Source organism: Zalophus californianus, chromosome 10 (assembly GCF_009762305.2).
Source record: "Zalophus californianus isolate mZalCal1 chromosome 10, mZalCal1.pri.v2, whole genome shotgun sequence".
NCBI lineage: Eukaryota > Metazoa > Chordata > Mammalia > Carnivora > Otariidae > Zalophus > Zalophus californianus.
This window is the reverse complement of record NC_045604.1, coordinates 43,432,252-43,449,820: the sequence shown is the minus strand read 5'-3', so window position 1 is coordinate 43,449,820 and position 17,569 is coordinate 43,432,252. Positions and strand designations below refer to the sequence as shown.

General features: G+C 39.2%; 1 long non-coding RNA gene across 1 annotated transcript in view; it reads left to right on the top strand.

Annotated features, from left to right (window-relative positions):
- Positions 1-9,417: 9,417 nt before the first annotated feature.
- Positions 9,418-17,569, top strand: part of LOC113931865 — a 30,818-nt gene continuing 22,666 nt past the window's right edge. Inside the window, exon 1 of the long non-coding RNA XR_003522899.2 lies at positions 9,418-9,542. This is a non-coding gene — a long non-coding RNA (uncharacterized LOC113931865). The remainder of the gene's footprint in view (positions 9,543-17,569) is intronic.

Genomic DNA, 17,569 nt, shown 5'->3' with positions numbered 1-17,569 from the left:
AGAAGCCAATGCGGAATTGTGTACTCAGAAACAAGACTTGTTAAAATGCAGACAAAATGAAAGCAGGTGGAGCACAGAGAACTCCAGCTAGGGTCTGGTTATTGATAGATTAATTAGCTGGAATTTTCTGTTGACCCATTCAAGCAATGGGTCAGAGGAGTTGTCATGGCATTCTCTGAGAGGCTATGCTTCCTAGAGGGGTCTTTTCTAAACTCCTTGTAAAGAGGTATAAATCCATTTCTATTTCCCTTGGGTGCAGGGGAACAGATGGTATTTAGGTAAGAAAAAGAATGTGGGAACAGGAGTCACACAGTTGACAAAGGTGGAGGTATTTAGTTGAGCTAATAGGTTGCAACTGGGGAAAGGTTGAAACAAGTTATGAGAACACCTGGTCATAATAATCTAACCTGATAGGTAACATCCATAGGCTTATATTCAGCTGTGGCATTTGGGACTACAGAGAAATTAGTTACAAGACCAAGGGTTCTCTGACATTGTGAATAAATTGGAGTCTCTGGTGGCAGATCTAACACTCAGAGGTTTTCTCTTTTTGCAACAGACTGAGAAATGTCGAGAAGAGTATTACCTCTCGAAGTGAAAGAGAGGGGAAAAACTAGGTAAGAAGGAGCAATAAGAGGAAAAAGATTGAAAAGATTGCTCTACTAAAGCATGATTATTTTTAATAGAGAGCAACTGGGTTTTTTACAAAATTAAAGTATATTTCCTTTCATCCAAGTATATCTTACCTAGTTGTTGACAGCTTAAGAGAAAAGATTTCCTTAAACCTGGAAAAACAAAAGATTAAAAACCAATAATACTTTGGACAACAAGTCAGAAAATTCTAATTCTCTTCATCAGTTCATTCCTATGTAATTAATACTTGTTCTGCTTCAGTCCAGTTTTATTCCCATCTGTTTTGTTGACCTTACCTGATGATTGACAGTGATATTTTTAAGAAGTTTGTAAGGTTTTCATTAAGGCTCACATAATTTTCCCAGTGAAGTGGGTACCTTGATTACTGGAAGTTATGCCTCATGGGAAACACATTTAAAAATATTTAGAATATTTGGAAGAATATTTAGAATTCTAAATATTAGAAATATTTAGAATAATTAGAACACTGCCCATGGTACATGGCAGTTGAATGAGGTCCAGCTGCGGGTGTTCAAAAAATCCAGAGGGACAAGATCTGAGGTCTCTAGGGACAAAAATAGTTTTTCTTAAATGCACTAAGGTGGGTGAAAGAATGCAGAAACAGAAAATGGAGTTTGTCAGGGAGATGGGAGAAACCAATTGGCTATCTTGGGTTTCTCATAGCCCCAAATATTTGTTTAATTTATAGCCCTTGTTTACCCTTCTTAATTTCACTGATTCAGGAACAGATTGTTGCTATGTTACAAGGATATTAGGATGGCAAAGTTTGGCAAGGGGTGCCTGGGTGGAGTAGTTGGTTAAGCATCGACTCTTGGTTTTGGTTCAGGTTGTGATGTCAGGGTCATGAGATTGAGCCTGCATTAAGCTCCATGCTCAGCGTGGGGTCTGCTTGAGATTCTCTCACCCTCTCCTTCTGCCCCTCCTGCTCAGCTCATGCTCTCTCTCTTTCTCTCTAAACTAAATAAATAAATATAAAAAAAAAAGAATGACAAAATTTGGCCATAAGGGGCCATTTTTTTTTTTTTTTTTGCAGAAGTGGAATGAATGGACATTATCCACATGTACCACAATTTTTATGGATTCTGTTGCCTTTGCATAAGAGGCAGCTGGGGCATTTTCCTGATTCTCAAGCTTTGTCTTTTCAATGTGAGCCTCAATTTTGATGATAGCAATTGCAGAAGGCAAAAGAATTTCACATAATTTTTATAACACTTATATACCTATCTATACAAATACAACATAGAGAAAGCTTAGTATTCTTATTTGGCAATGATTCCCATGTAATTTAACATATCAAATAAGCCTAATAAGCTTAACTATCCTTCCGAATGTTCCAGAGAATCTTCTGGAAAAAAAAAAAAAACAGAGTTTCTTCCAGGTCAAAAAACTTCATTTAGAATTTGATTTTGTAAAGTTTGTCAAAAGCATCCAAAAAGATTTTAAAGGTCTTGGTCACATAGGATCATATGTCACTGTGAAACAGTATTAGTTATCTATCTACTTAATCAAAGTGACAAAAGATTTTAAAGGCAAATACAAAAGATTACTTGGTGTTGTTAGCAAAACTTAGCTCTTTTAATATTGAGAAGATATAGTTTTCTTCAGTATACGAAGACCTGATAAACACAGGAAATTATTTTGGTCTTTTTTATAAAGGGACAACTTCCTATGTCTATTTTAGTTTGTCCTTTTTTTCTTTCCCATTCAGTAATAATCAGCTTTACTTTAGGACAAAGTTACCTTTTTTTCCATCAACAAAAATGCATCTCCATTTTTCAGTATTATATTTTCATGGCAATATATGTACTTGCATAAGTTCAAAAAGAATCTGTTCTCCTTGTAACAGGACACAATTAGAAACATTGGTTATATTACCAAGGCTTTAGCTGAAATATCATCTTTGGGAGAAACACACATAGACTCAGATATGACCAGACAGCTTTAAGGAACCAAAGTTGACTTTTTGGAGCCAATAAAGCCCTTTGGAAAAACAAAATGATTCCTTGCTTACAGGGTTCCCAGCAGCTTTACCAGATAAGTAAAGATCACTTCCTGGCAGGTGTGAGAACCTGAGGATATTTTGGAGACCTTGAGAAGAAAGGAAGGAACCCAAATGTATAGGTATAGCAGGGAAAGTCTGATGGCAAATATTGAGATTCTTAGCCTCAAAAGACTGTTAAAAGTTCAATCTGGAGATTTCTTATGAAAAGTTTTAGCAAAGCAGATTCAAAAGAGCCTATATGATCAATTACTGTTCTTGCTGCATTTATGTAAATAATCAGGCCAAGTTTATTAAGACTAAACTTATTTTTACAAATAAATTAGTCTTAATTTGAGCAACTTTGAAAATGAGGGTGACTTCAGAGAGAAAAATTTTCTCAGTAACACACTTTCATGGATATTAGATTCTCACTCTATTGACTTTGAGGTTTGTTTTCTACCTGTAAACTGGACCAGATCTTGAATTCTAGTTTCTATCAGTATCTGGCCTCAACTTTCCAAATAGAATTTCCAATTTTCTCACAACTTTTTTTTTTTTAAGATTTTTATTTATTTATTTGACAGAGATAGACACAGCAAGAGAGGGAACACAAGCAGGGGGAGTGGGAGAAGGAGAAGCAGGCTTCCCGCTGATCAGGGAGCCCAGTGCGGGGCGGGGTTCGATCCCAGGACCCTGGGACCATGACCTGAGCCAAAGGCAGGCGCTTAACGACTGAGCCACCCAGGCACCCCTTCTCACACCTTTTTGACTTCAAATCATTGAGAACTAAAATTGCCCTCCCTCACCCTAACCCCTGCAAATTGAATATGAATGCCTTGCTGTAAACTTCAGGGAAATCCCCACAATAGCTCATGTATAGACAATCTTCATGCCTGTTATGCTGGGCCACTCAATAAGATCACTAGAGACAAACTGCCAACCAGGAAATTCTCTCAGATCGCTCCTGCCTGCCCTCATACTCTCTGAAGATGCTTTGAACCTTACATTTATGCAGGGGATTGTAAATAGCCCCAAGTTCCACACTCCTAGAGGGCCCTAGCTCCCCAAGGCCAGCAAATTGGGTGTATATTGCACTTGCATGAGTCATGCAGATCAAGCTAGGCAGAGATCCAAGTTCCACATGCCTAGAGGGCCCCAGCTCCCCAAGGCCAGCAAATTGGGTGTATATTGCCCTTGCATGAATCATACAGGTCAAGCTAGGCAGAGATCCAAGTTCCACATGCCTAGAGGGCCCCAGCTCCCCAAGGCCAGCAAATTGGGTGTATATTGCCCTTGCATGAATCATACAGGTCAAGCTAGGCAGAGATCCAAGTTCCACATGCCTAGAGGGCCCCAGCTCCCCAAGGCCAGCAAATTGGGTGTATATTGCACTTGCTTGAGTCATACAGGTCAAGCTAGGCAGAGATCCAAGTTCCACATGCCTAGAGGGCCCCAGCTCCCCAAGGCCAGCAAATTGGGTGTATATTGCACTTGCTTGAGTCATGCAGGTCAAGCTAAGCAGAGACCCAAGTTCCACATGCCTAGAGGGCCCCAGTTACCCAAGGACAGCAAATTGGGTGTATATTGCACTTGCTTGAGTCATGCAGGTCAAGCTAAGCAGAGCCCTGGAACGGGGCAAGTGTTGGGAGAGTCTGGGTCATGGGAATGCGGTCTTGGAGGGCCATGAAGTTCTTGTTTAAGACAGTCATGGAGGCTCAATGGATATACCAGTGGGAGGCCACTGATTTGTTATGGATGTTGATAGGGACACTTAAATATCCCAATATGCATTGATCTCCCATTTACCAGCTATCTATTCATATGCCCACAGGAAATGCTGTCTACTGCAGACAAAAATGAAACCAGGTGGAGTGTAAGGGCCCTAGGTAAGGTCGGGTTGATTGATCCTTTCCAGCCATGAGTCAGAGGAGTTGGAGTGCTATTTTGTGAGAGGCTACTCCTTCCCAGAGGAGTCTTTTCTAAAGTTCTTGCAGGTAGGTGTAAACCTGTTGGTATTTCCCTTGGGTGCAGGGGAACAGAGATGGTACTTGGGTAAGGAAAAGAACAGGGGGAGCAAGGTTGTACAATTGACAAGTAGGGAGGTGTTTAGTTGAACTAGTATGGTTATGACTGGGGAAAGGTTGAAACAAGCTATGGGAACCCCTGGTTGTAACAACTTCACCTGACAGGTAATATCCATAGGCTTGCAGGTATAACTGGCAGTGGAATTTGGGACTAAAGGGAAGTTAGTTTTAAAGGACAGACCAAGGGGTCTCCAACATTATGAACAGATCAGAGTTTCTGGTGACAGATCTAATACTCAGAGAGGTTTCCCCCTTTTGCAACAGACTGAGAAATATAGATAAGAGCACTGTCTTTTCAAATGAAAGAAGGGGCAAAAAGCAGCAGCAGGGAGAAGAGGGTAGACAGGCCTGTTCTGATCATCTTGGGAAAGCTCTCTCCTTCAGCTGTCTGCTTGGGTTCCTGGAGATCTTTGCTTTGAGGTCACCAGTTGGTGTGCAGGTCTAGTCAGGGTTTGGTGCTTTCTTTAGATGTGACACATGAATCCAAGAGTCTATTCTTCGGAGTTTGGTGGCGCAAGAGTTGGTATAACAGTACCTGATTAAGGTCTTTCCAATGGGATTGAAGACACTCTTTCCGGAGATGTCTTTTCCAATAGATAAAGTCACTAATTTATAAAGGTGATGTTTGAGGTTTCTGTCTTCCAGAGTGTGCTGTGGAATGATTGCTCTACAAAAGCATGATTATTTTAATAGGAGGAATTAGACCTTTATAATAATGAGGTATATCTCCTTTTATCAACTGTGGGTCAAAGCAGGGGTTTGGAGTATCGGGTTCCTGTTTCAAAGAGGACAGATTCTTACTGAGAATTATGTAACTTATGAAAATGCATACATTGTCATAAATAATAAGAATACTTAATAAGAGCTTAATATTTAATATTAAATATTTAATATGAATTTAATAAGAGTTTCAGAATTCTGGAGAGATCAGGTAGGGAGAAAAAATTAAAGGCTTTAATTTTCATTTAAAGATATACTTTGGGGGCACCTGGGTGGCTCAGTCATTAAGCATCTGCCTTCTGCTCAGGTCATGATCCCAGGATCCTGGGATCGAGCCCCACATCGGGTTCCCTGCTCCGTGGGAAGCCTGCTTTTCCCTCTCCCACTCCCCCTGCTTGTGTTCCCTCTCTCACTGTGTCTCTCTCTGTCAAATAAATAAATAAATAAATCTTCAAAAAAAATTAAAAAAAAAAGATATACTTTACCAAATTGCTGTGAATTATAGATAGCTTATAGAAGAAATAAAACAGAGGTCCTTTAAATCTGGAAAATGACACATTAAAGCAATCTGTTTTCCATTAGAGTTTTAGAAATTCTTACCCAGTTCAGTGTTCATATCTTGAACTTATTAAAACCTGTCAAATCTATCTCATAAATCTCCTTGAGGATGAAGTACTTAAGACAATAACTGTAAATGACAAAAGATTTAAAAATAGCAATGGTTAGAGATCTCATGAGAGTTTATTATGATGTAATTGGCAAGAGAATTTGGTTATTTCTGTGACATACTTTGAGATAATAACAGAAGAACATATCAGATTTTTAGTTTCATACAATTTATAGAACACTTATTTTAACATGTATCTATACAAATATAATCAAAGAAAGTTTAGCATCACTTCTTTGACACTACTTGTCATGTAATTTAACATATCAAATAAGCTTAATTAGTATAGTGTAACATTTCCCTTTTTATAAGGAGAGGGAACAAACCTTTTGAGAAGTTCTAAGGATCTTGTGGAAATACTCATAGTTACTTTTAAGATTTTATGTATAATTTGATTTTGGGAAGTTGGTCAAAAACATCAAAAGGTGTTGGATGATTGACCAAATAAGATTACAGATCATTATGAAGCAGTATTTAATTACCTATTTGGCCAAAGTGACAATAAAGGATTTCAAAGGCAAATACAGAGGGTCACAAAGTTGTAAGAAAAACTTAGCTTTTCTAATATCCAGAAGACTTGGTTTTCTTGAGTACTCAAAGGCCTGTTGAAGACACAATATAGAATCTTTGTTTTCTATGCAGATTACATTAAAGGTAAAGAAAAGCCTTATTGAGAAGAGACCTATAAGAAAACTTGGCTCTTTTATGCATGTGTATTTTTTTTTTAAGATTTTATTTATTTATTTGACAGAGAGAGACACAGCGAGAGACGGAACACAAGCAGGGGGAGTGGGAGAGGGAGAAGCAAACTTCCCGCCAAGCAGGGAGCCTGACAGGGGGCTAAATCCCAGGACCCTGGGATCATGACCTGAGCCGAAGGCAGACACTTAACAACTGAGCCACCCAGGCACCCATGCACCAGTGTATTTTTGATATTAAAACTCTTTTTTTAACTTAAATAAATCCATTCTAATTTTAGGTTGACTACATATAGAATTCCTGCCTCAATATTTATTTTCCATAAACCTTCTACACACCTTTTTATATCTATTTAAAATTAAAAAAAAATTCCGGAGCAATCATTTTACTTTAGAACAAAATTATTTTTTTCTTTTAACTTTACTACCACCACCACCACCACCAACAACAACAAACCTCATGTCCTTCATACCTTTCCTTATCTAAAACACACATTTTACTTCTTTAAACCTATTTTTCATAGACAGTCATTTTTCTTTACTTTTATCATTTCTAGTAGTTTTATTAAAAAAACATTTTTTGGTGACAGTTTTAACTTTGTCAGTTCAAATGTCATTTTCTCATTTTCAAAAACTTACAAAGCTTATCTAGAAAAGAAATGATACAAGGCAGTTGTTACAGAGTAATTGTGGGTTTACTCTTAGAGGATAGCATAATTGCTTGCATTACATTAAAAAATGTAAACTGCTCTTACATAATATATTTATAGTAAACCATATGCTTTTTGGAAATTATGGTATGAGGTTCACTCGTGTTTATAGGCTCATCCTCACTTTGCTTTGTTGCACCGGGAATGATAGAACAGGCAGGGGCAACAGGATCCCCACATTATTGTTGAAGAGGGTCCCTCGTCATTGAGTCGCAGAATCAAGATTTGGAAAAATAAGGCAACTTTTAAACTGATGGCAGAGCTATAAATATCTGGGAAGCCTTCACCAGAATTCCAAGCCTTGCCAGTAGTGATAAGAAATGGGGGAAAAGTCTTTTAAATAGATCGCTGCCTGGGTGCAAATCTGAAAAACCATGGCAACAAAGTGTGAGCCTACCGAAGAGTGAGACAATTTGCCACTGTGTCTGTACAGGGCAGAGAGGGGGTTTGTTTCTGCACTTCCCATTTCAGCTGGCGACGCAGACACTTTTGTTGCTCAACTGTGATATAAGAGCAGTGGTCTTCAAACACGCTGGATCATTCCACAGCAAGAATAAAGTGTATATTATGGCCCATCATATACCTCCATATGTAAAACTATGTAAGTAACTGGGAACCCTGATTGCTAGATAAGCCCAGGACCACATCAGGCAACCCATCTAAGTGGGGACTGACTATTGGCTGTTTAAAGCTGCAACCTCACGAAAATTTTCTGGAGGAGGGCTTTCTTCACCCTGAGGCCACTCAAGGGCTGGGAGTCAGCTGGAGCTCCATTGGCCTGGAATGCACCCTGGAACCCAAGGCTGGCTGACAGGGGGTACTGCACAGGTGCCTGCCATGCAGGTCAGGGTAGCCAGGGACCTAAAACAAGATGCGTATGCCTCCAGTTAAACCTCCTACCAGTCCAACAAGGAACTGCAAGGGGTTCTTAATTTTTTTGTGAATCTGTTTCTTGGCATAGGTTGTAAATTGGGCATAAACAAAGATACATAAAACTGAGCACAATTTGGGGATCTGTATCTAGGCTTGAAAACCCTACATATTAAACTTCAAGGCATAGCCTATTATTGTAGGTTCCAATAAGACCATGACAAGTTTTACTAAGAGAGGTTCCCATATTCTAGGGGTAGAAATATGTGGTATAAAATAGAAGCCTCATGTATTCCATGAAGGACAGTGATATGTGTTATATGCTAAGTTTCCTATACAAATTTTACTATACACCTTATAAGGTGTCCCTGTTCATTTAAAGTCTGGATGTGATGATATCCATGGATCTATTGTTCATAGGTGATTATGGATTAAACTGTGTTAACTGGGACTATAGCAAATTATCAATTTTTTGGCTTATTTATACTTAAAGATATAATTGCCCATTCTGCATCTTAAGCAGCTGCTCTCTTACAAAATGCTAGCACACAGAATAAGTCAGGAGTTCAATCTGGGTTATGTATCCGATGTTGAACTCAACAGTAAGGGAAAAGTAGAAAAGTCAGTACCTGGTTGTCTTGATATATACACTGGGTTATAATAACAAAGGCCAGTTAGTAATTCAGGTGAATCTTCATCCTCCAAGTCAATGTCTAGTAGAGAGTGTTGTTCAGGATCCTTATTGATTCTTGTGGAGATTTCCACTGCTTCATCAGCTTGCCTCATGTATTTGGTTTCTCCATTGATTGAAGCAGAGAGTTCAGACGCTTAACGACTGAGCCACCCAGGCACCCATGCACCCATGCATTTTGGGAAGTTGGTCAAAAACATCAGCTGCAATAAGGTGGCCAGGATGGTGATCTGTAAAGAATGTAGAGGATGTCACAGACAATGGAGTATCTGGACCAGAAGGTCATATTCCACTTTGGAACTGTGGCACAACTACTCTTGCTGGAGCTGTCAGAAGGGTATCCATAGCTGCAGTGAGTATGGGAACCAACAGTAAGCAATAGGCAGAATAGTATAGCCAGCAGGCAGCACGCTGCACTGACCAGCTTAGTTAAAGATGCATAATGGATTCATGCCTACAAAATAAAGGTAGGTGTCCTATAATTTTCTATTCTTCCTTGTTGTTCTTGCCACTCAAGGACATCTATAGTTATTATGGCCATTATTGTCAATATTCCTCCAAGTACAATCATCCTGCTCATGCTAGGCTAAATATTAGGCATCTAGTATAGATAAAATAAAAGATGTTCTTTCATCCTGAAATTGTTATAGAGATATCACATTATTTTCCTTAATTTCATATGATATTCTTTTTCCTTTGGTCACCCAGTAGGTTTTGCTTGTGGCCGGTGCTATTTTCCCCCCATACTGTATATATTAGTATGTTTTTAATTAATGCTTTTCATTTTAATTTAGATTCTGTGGAATTCTTAGCTAATTCTTAGCTCTGTGGATAACTGCAATATTCATTCAATAGTTTTTCCATCCTTTCTATAACTATGATTTAGAGATCTTGCCACCCCCAGATTATTTTAGTCCAAGCTTTCATATCTGGATTGTTAGCAAGTGCTCTATAAGCTTTTGCTTGAGTAAGCCATTCTACCTTTCAATTGATCCAGAGGCAATTGGATTGCAGGGTAAGTTGAAGTTCCAACTTCCTTAGTTCATTCTTATATTCACTTTCCCGTGAAGTGGGTGCTATAATCTGATTTTATAATGGTTGGAATACCATAGGAAGCATCAACATTTCTATCCTGATGGTGGATTTTTAAAAATAATTTTCCTGCAAGGATAGAGTGCTCCTGTTTGTGATCATATGTCTACAATGGTGTATGCATATATTCTTTGATATAGGCAAATGTCCTGTATTAATCAGTTTGTATAATTTTGAAGGGTCTGTCTGCTTTAACCTCATCTGGAGTATTCATTAATGACCCCCAAGCTTTAAACTTTCAGCAATTCTATTTCTTAATTTGAAATGGGAGGTATGTGGTAGGTATATACATATTTCTTTTCTCTAACCATATTCTAATGCCATGTGTGCCAGCATGACCTCTTTGGTGATGTGCCCATGCAAGGACCCTACCATTTGGCATATTTGTGTATTTGGATTTTATATTTCAGTGTCTTTCTTGTTTATGGTTATGTTTTGAATTGGTTACCTCCTTAGCCATGAGTCATTTTTGTTTTTCTGTTTTAAGGTAAATTTTAGGATTCTTTGCTTTGTTCGTTCTCTGGATGAATTTGTCTGCCTGGTTATTAAATTTGGCTACTTCAGAGTTTTCCTGATGTGTAGAGACATGTATGATGAATAGGGAGATGTCAGCCAGTGATATTTTCTGCCACATGTCCTTACCGCATATGTTCTTATTTCCCATTTTCCAGTCATTTTCCTGCTGTGTTCTTGACCCAAGAGCTACTTTTAGCTCTATTAGCTACTGCCTATGGGTCTGATAAAACATATGTCTCATTCTAATTTTCCCTGAGTGTTCAATCATCAATTTTATAATTAGTTCAGTGTTTTGTGCTGATTTTCCAAAGCCTGATTCTGCCAGGGTTAGACCATCGCTGTCCTTAAGGTTACAGCCTGCCAGAATAATTCAGATGACATCATGAGGCTGATCCATCTGTAAACCATGCAATGTTGAGTGCCAAGGACCAGGGTGCCCCCTATCATCCAAGTGCTCATGCTTGGATAAGCTCACCCCTTGGAAATTCCAGCAACTCTACTATTGGCGTTGTAGATATTTCTTCAGTTCATGCAGGTGGTCAAAACTCCATCCATTAGTCCTGTTTGGAAATACACAATTCCCATGTTAGGATTTTATGGTCAGGAGCAGTTCCCCTCTGTTTGTCAGAGGTCTGCTTTACCCACTCCAGAATTGGCTATTGGAGTTTCAGTATAATTTGTTTTTCTGTTAGTGGTGCTGTGATTTGTAGGGTCTCATAGGGTTCAATTGGTTGGTATCTGGTCTTGGACTATGGGAACTTCTTAGTCCTAAATGCAATCTGGTAAGATTTGAGGTCTTGCAATGTTTTAGTTCACAGACACCATGTTGCAAACCCTTGTGAATATAGACACTTTAGATTATAGGAGTCCTCACTAGCTGATGCCAATGTGTTAAAAGTTTGAGAGCTTTTTGAAATAAGTTAAGGCTGTCTCTTGAGTCTCTGTCCATCTGAATTCCCTATCTTCCTTGTTATTTTTCAAGTGTGTTTTGATATTATCCCCATTTAGTGGCACATACTGTTTCCAATATCCAAACAGTCCTATCATTTTCTGAGCTTCTTTTGTGGTAGGAATTGGGGTGCAGTGTATCTTGTTTATGACTGGGTCAGTTATTTTTCTGCCTTCAGAGGACCAAATTGTACCTAGAAATTTTCCTGTAGTGTGGGGTCCTTGGACATTACTTGGGTCAGTTGTCCATCCTCTGAGTATAAGGAACTCTGTTGTAACCCTAGTCTGTTTTTCTAAGTTACCGTAAATAAGCATGTCATCAATACAAGAAATGCTGGTTTGTGTGTGTGTTGTGTTTTCCTGAAAGGCCTGGAATTCCCATGTTAGAAGGTTGTGGGCTATTACTGGGTTGTTCTTCTGTGAAAAGATCCACAACAGCCGTGTTTCATTTTCAAAAAGGAAGGAAAACTTTACTATTATTATTGTAGAAACCTAATAGAAAAAGAGGAAAGGAATCTGCACACAGATGAAGGTAATAGGCAATAAATGAGAAGGCAAAGTCACATCCGATCAGGTACTTCTAACATCCAATCTCATCAGCTGGAAAGCCCGGTGGAAACAGCCAGGCTGGAGTCCCGAGAGGCCTGGACAGAGTGTCCTCTCCTCAGGTGAGCCTTCCAACTGACCATCCCCATAGGGCCATATTCATAGGCCAATAACAGGGTTTGAAGTTAAACATTTGTTGGCCTATGTGCAGTATGGTAAGAGCTGCATTTCTACGTTTTCATGTTGTTATATTTTTAAGGAGCCTCGGCTATGTGTGTCTGCCTCAGATTCCATTCCAGGGGGCCAGCCCAGCCTGGAGCAGGAGGGGATGTGAGGCAAGATTTATAACTTTTGGCACCCAGAACAGAAGGGCCAGTTCTGACCTGGAGGCCAGATAATATATTTTAAGTACCCAGGCTCCCAAGGTTATTCACATAGCATGAGTGTCACAAACATTTCTTAGCCTGCTTGCATACATGTAAGTCCAGATGATCAGTCATACAGGACAAATCATAGAAACATCCAACCACAGGGAACAGTTGTTAAGGTATTCTGTTGCTAACCTAGTAAATATATTTGCCTTCCCACGTGAATGCAGTCATGGGTTGGCTCTCCTTAGCAACTGGAATAGCAAAGAACACGTCAGATAAGTCTATCCCCATGCAATCAGTTCCAGATCCAGTGGTGATATTGCTTATGATAGCACCTCTATCTGGGAGTGCTCCCTCAGCTTGGGGAGATTCTCTGTTTAAATTCCTAAAATCTGTGAATCTATATGACCTGTCTGGCTTTTTGATAGGCCAGACTAAGCTATTTATATGGTGAGATAGTAGGCACAAGAATTTGTTCCTTTACAAGTTCCTGAATGTTTTCCTTATTATTTGTGTCCTATTATATCCATTCCAAGAATGTTTTCTAAATTGGGACTTATAAGGCATTTAGTTTTAAAATCTGTCCTCATTGTTAGGAATCTATGTACGCATGCGTGTGGGGTTAATTTTCCTTCTCATCCTTCAATCGGTCCCTTTTTGTTTAAATTTCCTAAATTAGTAGGATATCTTTGTATCATTGTTATTAGGACCCTGTATCTAAGGACATAGTGGTATATGTAGTATTTTTATTTGCAAAAGAGGTTTCTATTGATATGGCCAGTGTAACATATGAGCAATTGTCTCTGGCTTGAGCCAAAAGGAGAGACTGCTGAATCCCTATGGGGAGCTCAAAGGATTTGCTCTCTTTGGCTAGCAGTGATTGTCTGTTAATGGGATTAGGTTTCATAAAGGGACAGTATTTACAGGAAATGGACTAGTGGGTATATGTGGGTTTATTTTCTGTAGGTCTATTTACTGTACAAGGTGGTTGTTTCTGTTTCTCTGCCTCTCCTATGTAGTTTGTGGGGTATCTATTTGAGTTTCTACTTTTATCATTTGTTTTCAAGGGTGGTGGTCTAAATAGTGTAGGTGGCCAAAAAGGCCTTGTAGATTTGGGTCTAGATGATCTATTTTGATTTGGTCTATTTTTATTAGGTGTAGGTCTGTTTTGTCTACATACGTAAGTGTTAAAGCTATAGCCTTTATCTTTTGCTCTTAAAGTTTTTTTTGTTTTGTTTTGTTTTTTTTTTAGCAATCTGTACACCCAAAATGGGGCTCCAACAACTTCCAACCCCAAGATCGAGAGTCACATACTCTTCCAACTGAGGCAGCCAGGCGCCCCTCTAGCCTTTATCTTGACCTACTTCCTCAGCTGTTCTTAACAGTTTTCCTGTATTTCTGGTGCCTGCAAATACCGTAAATAATGCTCTTCTGTGGGCGTGCAGCTTTTAGACTTTTTAATTTGTTCTGTTGCTTCCACATCTAGCAGTGTGGGTGTCTGTTCCTATCACAAATCACAGTTGATAGTCTTACTTTCATCATATTAGTAGCTTCCCCTGCTGTTTTCTGTGGAGATGTGGTAAGGGATGATTTATTTGGAAGAGGCCATCTTAATCTCCAGGTTGCTGCTACCAAAGATTTTGTAAATTACTATTTTTTCCAGATGCTCTAAGGGGTTGATTCAATGTAGCATAACTAGTAAGGGGTTTGAGGTGCACAATCTCTGCTCCTGTGAGGACCAGGTTTTGTCCTCCTTTGGACCATAAATCTAATAGTCATTGACTTTTTGTGTCACAATCAGTATACTGGAATTCCATTTTAGTTTTTGTTATTTCTTCTCTGGTATAAGCTTTCTCTTTAGTGACTGATTGGTTCTATATTATCATTTGTTATAGTTTTATCTGTTTTCATAGGCCTAGCTTCTAGTTAGTTAAACAGGGTCAAAAGGGTTAAAATAATTGTTAGCTCTGGGTGTGGGTTGGTACCCCAAGGAGCAAAAGGGTCTCCCTCCCCTGAAGATAACTTTTTGTGCTAGCACTTTTCCTTTCTGCCTGTAGGCATCTGTGTAACTTAATGCTCCTAATAAGAGTGCTATAATGTCTTCTTTAATATAGGATATAACTCATTGGGTTGGGTGATCCAGACCAACATCTGGAGTCTCCTTAAGCTTTGTCCAGCCTGTTTTCAATAGGTCTCTATGCATCCTCTGAAGTTAATATATAATCTATTTTACCTCTAAACCACCTCTTGAGTAATTTTGGTGGGGTTAGTGACCAAGGCATATTTTCTATTTCCTCTTGCCCTTCACAACTGTGTTCAAAATAGAACACATATTATAGAAGCCTGCTGATGGGGAAGAAATAGGCAAGTCAGCTAGGGACCTGTTTCAGAAAAACTGTCAGGAGTAGCCAGGTCATGGGAGTGGGCTGCTGGGGGTACAGGGCATCTTCCCAATTCTAAGCCCTAACCTACACCAAGGTGCATATTCTTCCTGAAGACAGAGCTGAAAGAACTTAGACTGCCTTGCACAGTTTGCCTATGCAAACTGGCCTGAGTATCCTCCCATAAGGGGTACCTGGGTGCCTTGATTGCTGGGGAACCCCAGAACTCATCAGAAGACAAGTGAAAATATAGACTATCACCAGTTTAAAGCTGAGACCTCAGGAATATTTTGGGGGTTGGTCTCTCACTGCCGCAGAGGTGATATAGGGAAGATGGGGGACCAGCCAGAGCTCCACAGACCTGGAAGGCCCTTGCATATGCCAGGCAGGACAGTGTAGCCAGGGACCTGGAACATGGAAAGTATCCAGAGAGTCCAGGTGTCAAGAGCAGGCTCTTGGGCGTCCATGGCATCTGCCTATATCCAAGACCCAACTTACACTACTACATATATTCCCTCTGAGGGCAAAGCTGGAGGAATCTGAACTATCTTGCCCGGGTAGGGCCAGCTGGGGTGCCTTTCATTAAGAGGTACCTGGGAGACTTGATTGTTGGTTTGGGGGGAGGAAGAATTTTCTTCTACCCTTCAAGCTGGTCTAAGAATTAAACTGACATGAGATAGATTAACACAAGAAAAAAAGTTATTTTGTACACACAGATGCCCAATAATGAAACTGAGACCCCCCCCCCATGACCAAAACATGCAGCTTTTATAGGTTTAGGCAAAGAAACATAAATCTGTGAGGAATGAACAAAACAGAGAAAACTTAAATTAGCTTTAATTAGTACAAAATTATAAACAGAATTTGGGCTAAAGTAGTAAATTAGTAAAAGTAGCAAGACTTGCTTATTTATACAATCTTGGCTCTGAATACCTATTTCAGGTGATAAGGTCTTTCTATCTCCTGATGTAGGAAGGGTATCTTTCCTATTGGAGATTTATTTTCTCCTATCTGGAGATAAAGAGGGTCAGAGTGTTCTTCCTACACTGGCTGTTTCTTAAAAATGGCATATTTTGGGGTGGCCTGTCCTGGGCCCCTAGAGTTCCCTAGAAACTTCCCTAGAGACTTCACATACTAAAATCTGAGCTGGTCGATTGTTCTATCTCATGGAACCAGTCTCTTAGTGTTGACAATAAGTCAGTTCTGTTAAACCCCTTTCAGGAGGTAGTGATGCATGTGTGTTCCAAAGTTAGGCTTACAATTCAGTCAGGTATTAAGAGGCATTTCTGTGGAAAGAAGAAAAAAACAATGGTTAAGGATTGGAGCAAATTATAAACCAGTTTCAGAGTGCCGAGAGTACCAAGTTGAGAAGAGTTTTAGATGTCAGAGTCAAAGTATCTTTAGATGAACTGAAAACAGGCAGAGGCAAGCTTAGAGATTTTCTTGGTTTTCAGTTTGAATGTCTCTGGTGATCCTTCGAGTGGCCACATAGCAACCTGCACAAAGATCATCCATACATGTGCTGTTGTGATGATTTCCCTGAAGTTTACAGCGAGTCATTCATACTCAGTTTGGAAGGCTTCAGGAAAAACGGCAGATTTAGGTAGGTTTCAATGATTTCAAGTCAAAAGGACGGGAAATTGTGAACATTAGTTTTGAGAACTGTAGCCAGAGTTTGGATGAAACCAGAACAGTTCAGGATCTAGTTGAGTTTACAGGCAGAAATAGAATCTAATATCCAAAAATAAATATTGTTTTAAAGGAAGCATTTTTTTCTCTCTACAATGACCCCATTCCTCTCAATGATAATCACAGTTAAGTAATTTGTTCGCAGATTAAGCATAGTTTCAAAAAACTTGATTATTTACGTAAATGCAGCAAGAGTAGCAATTGGTCATATAAGCTCTTTTAAATCTGCTTTGGTATAAGGAATCTCTAGACTGAACTTTTAGTAGCCCCTTGAAGCTAAAAAGCCAAGCCAAACACTTGCCATCAGACTTTGCAATACCGATGGAGTTGAATTACTTTCTCTCTTTTCAAGATCCCCTAATCTCCTGAGGTTTCTGCATCTGTCAGGAAGTGACCTTTACTCACCTGATAAGGCTGCTGAGATCCTTGTAAGCAAGATATTGGGCTGATATTTCCAAGGGGATTTATTGGTTCCATAATGTCATCTTTAGGTTCATAAAGCTGTCTGGTCATATCAGTCTATGCATGTTTCTCTCAAATATGACATTCTAGTCAAAGCCTTGGTAATATAACGAATGTTTCCAATTATGTCTTGTCACAAAGAGAACAGATTCTTATTGAACTCAGGCAAATATTTCTATGAAACTATAAGAATACTCACTGAGAGAGATTCCAAATCCTGGAGAGATCAGGTAGGGGAAAAAGATAGATGTTTCAATTCTGCTTCCAAAGGTACAATTTATCAAACTGCTGTGAGTCATTAGCTTAAGAGGAAAGGCCTTCCTGTATCTTGAAAACAAAAGATGAAATAACAAGCTCTATTTCAAACAAAAAGTCATAAAAATTATAATCATTCTCAGTTTATTCAGAACCATATGGTTATTTTTTGTTGATCTTGATCTTTTGTTGGTAGTTTTATGAAGCCTTCAGTTTCTCTGTTAGAGTTCTATA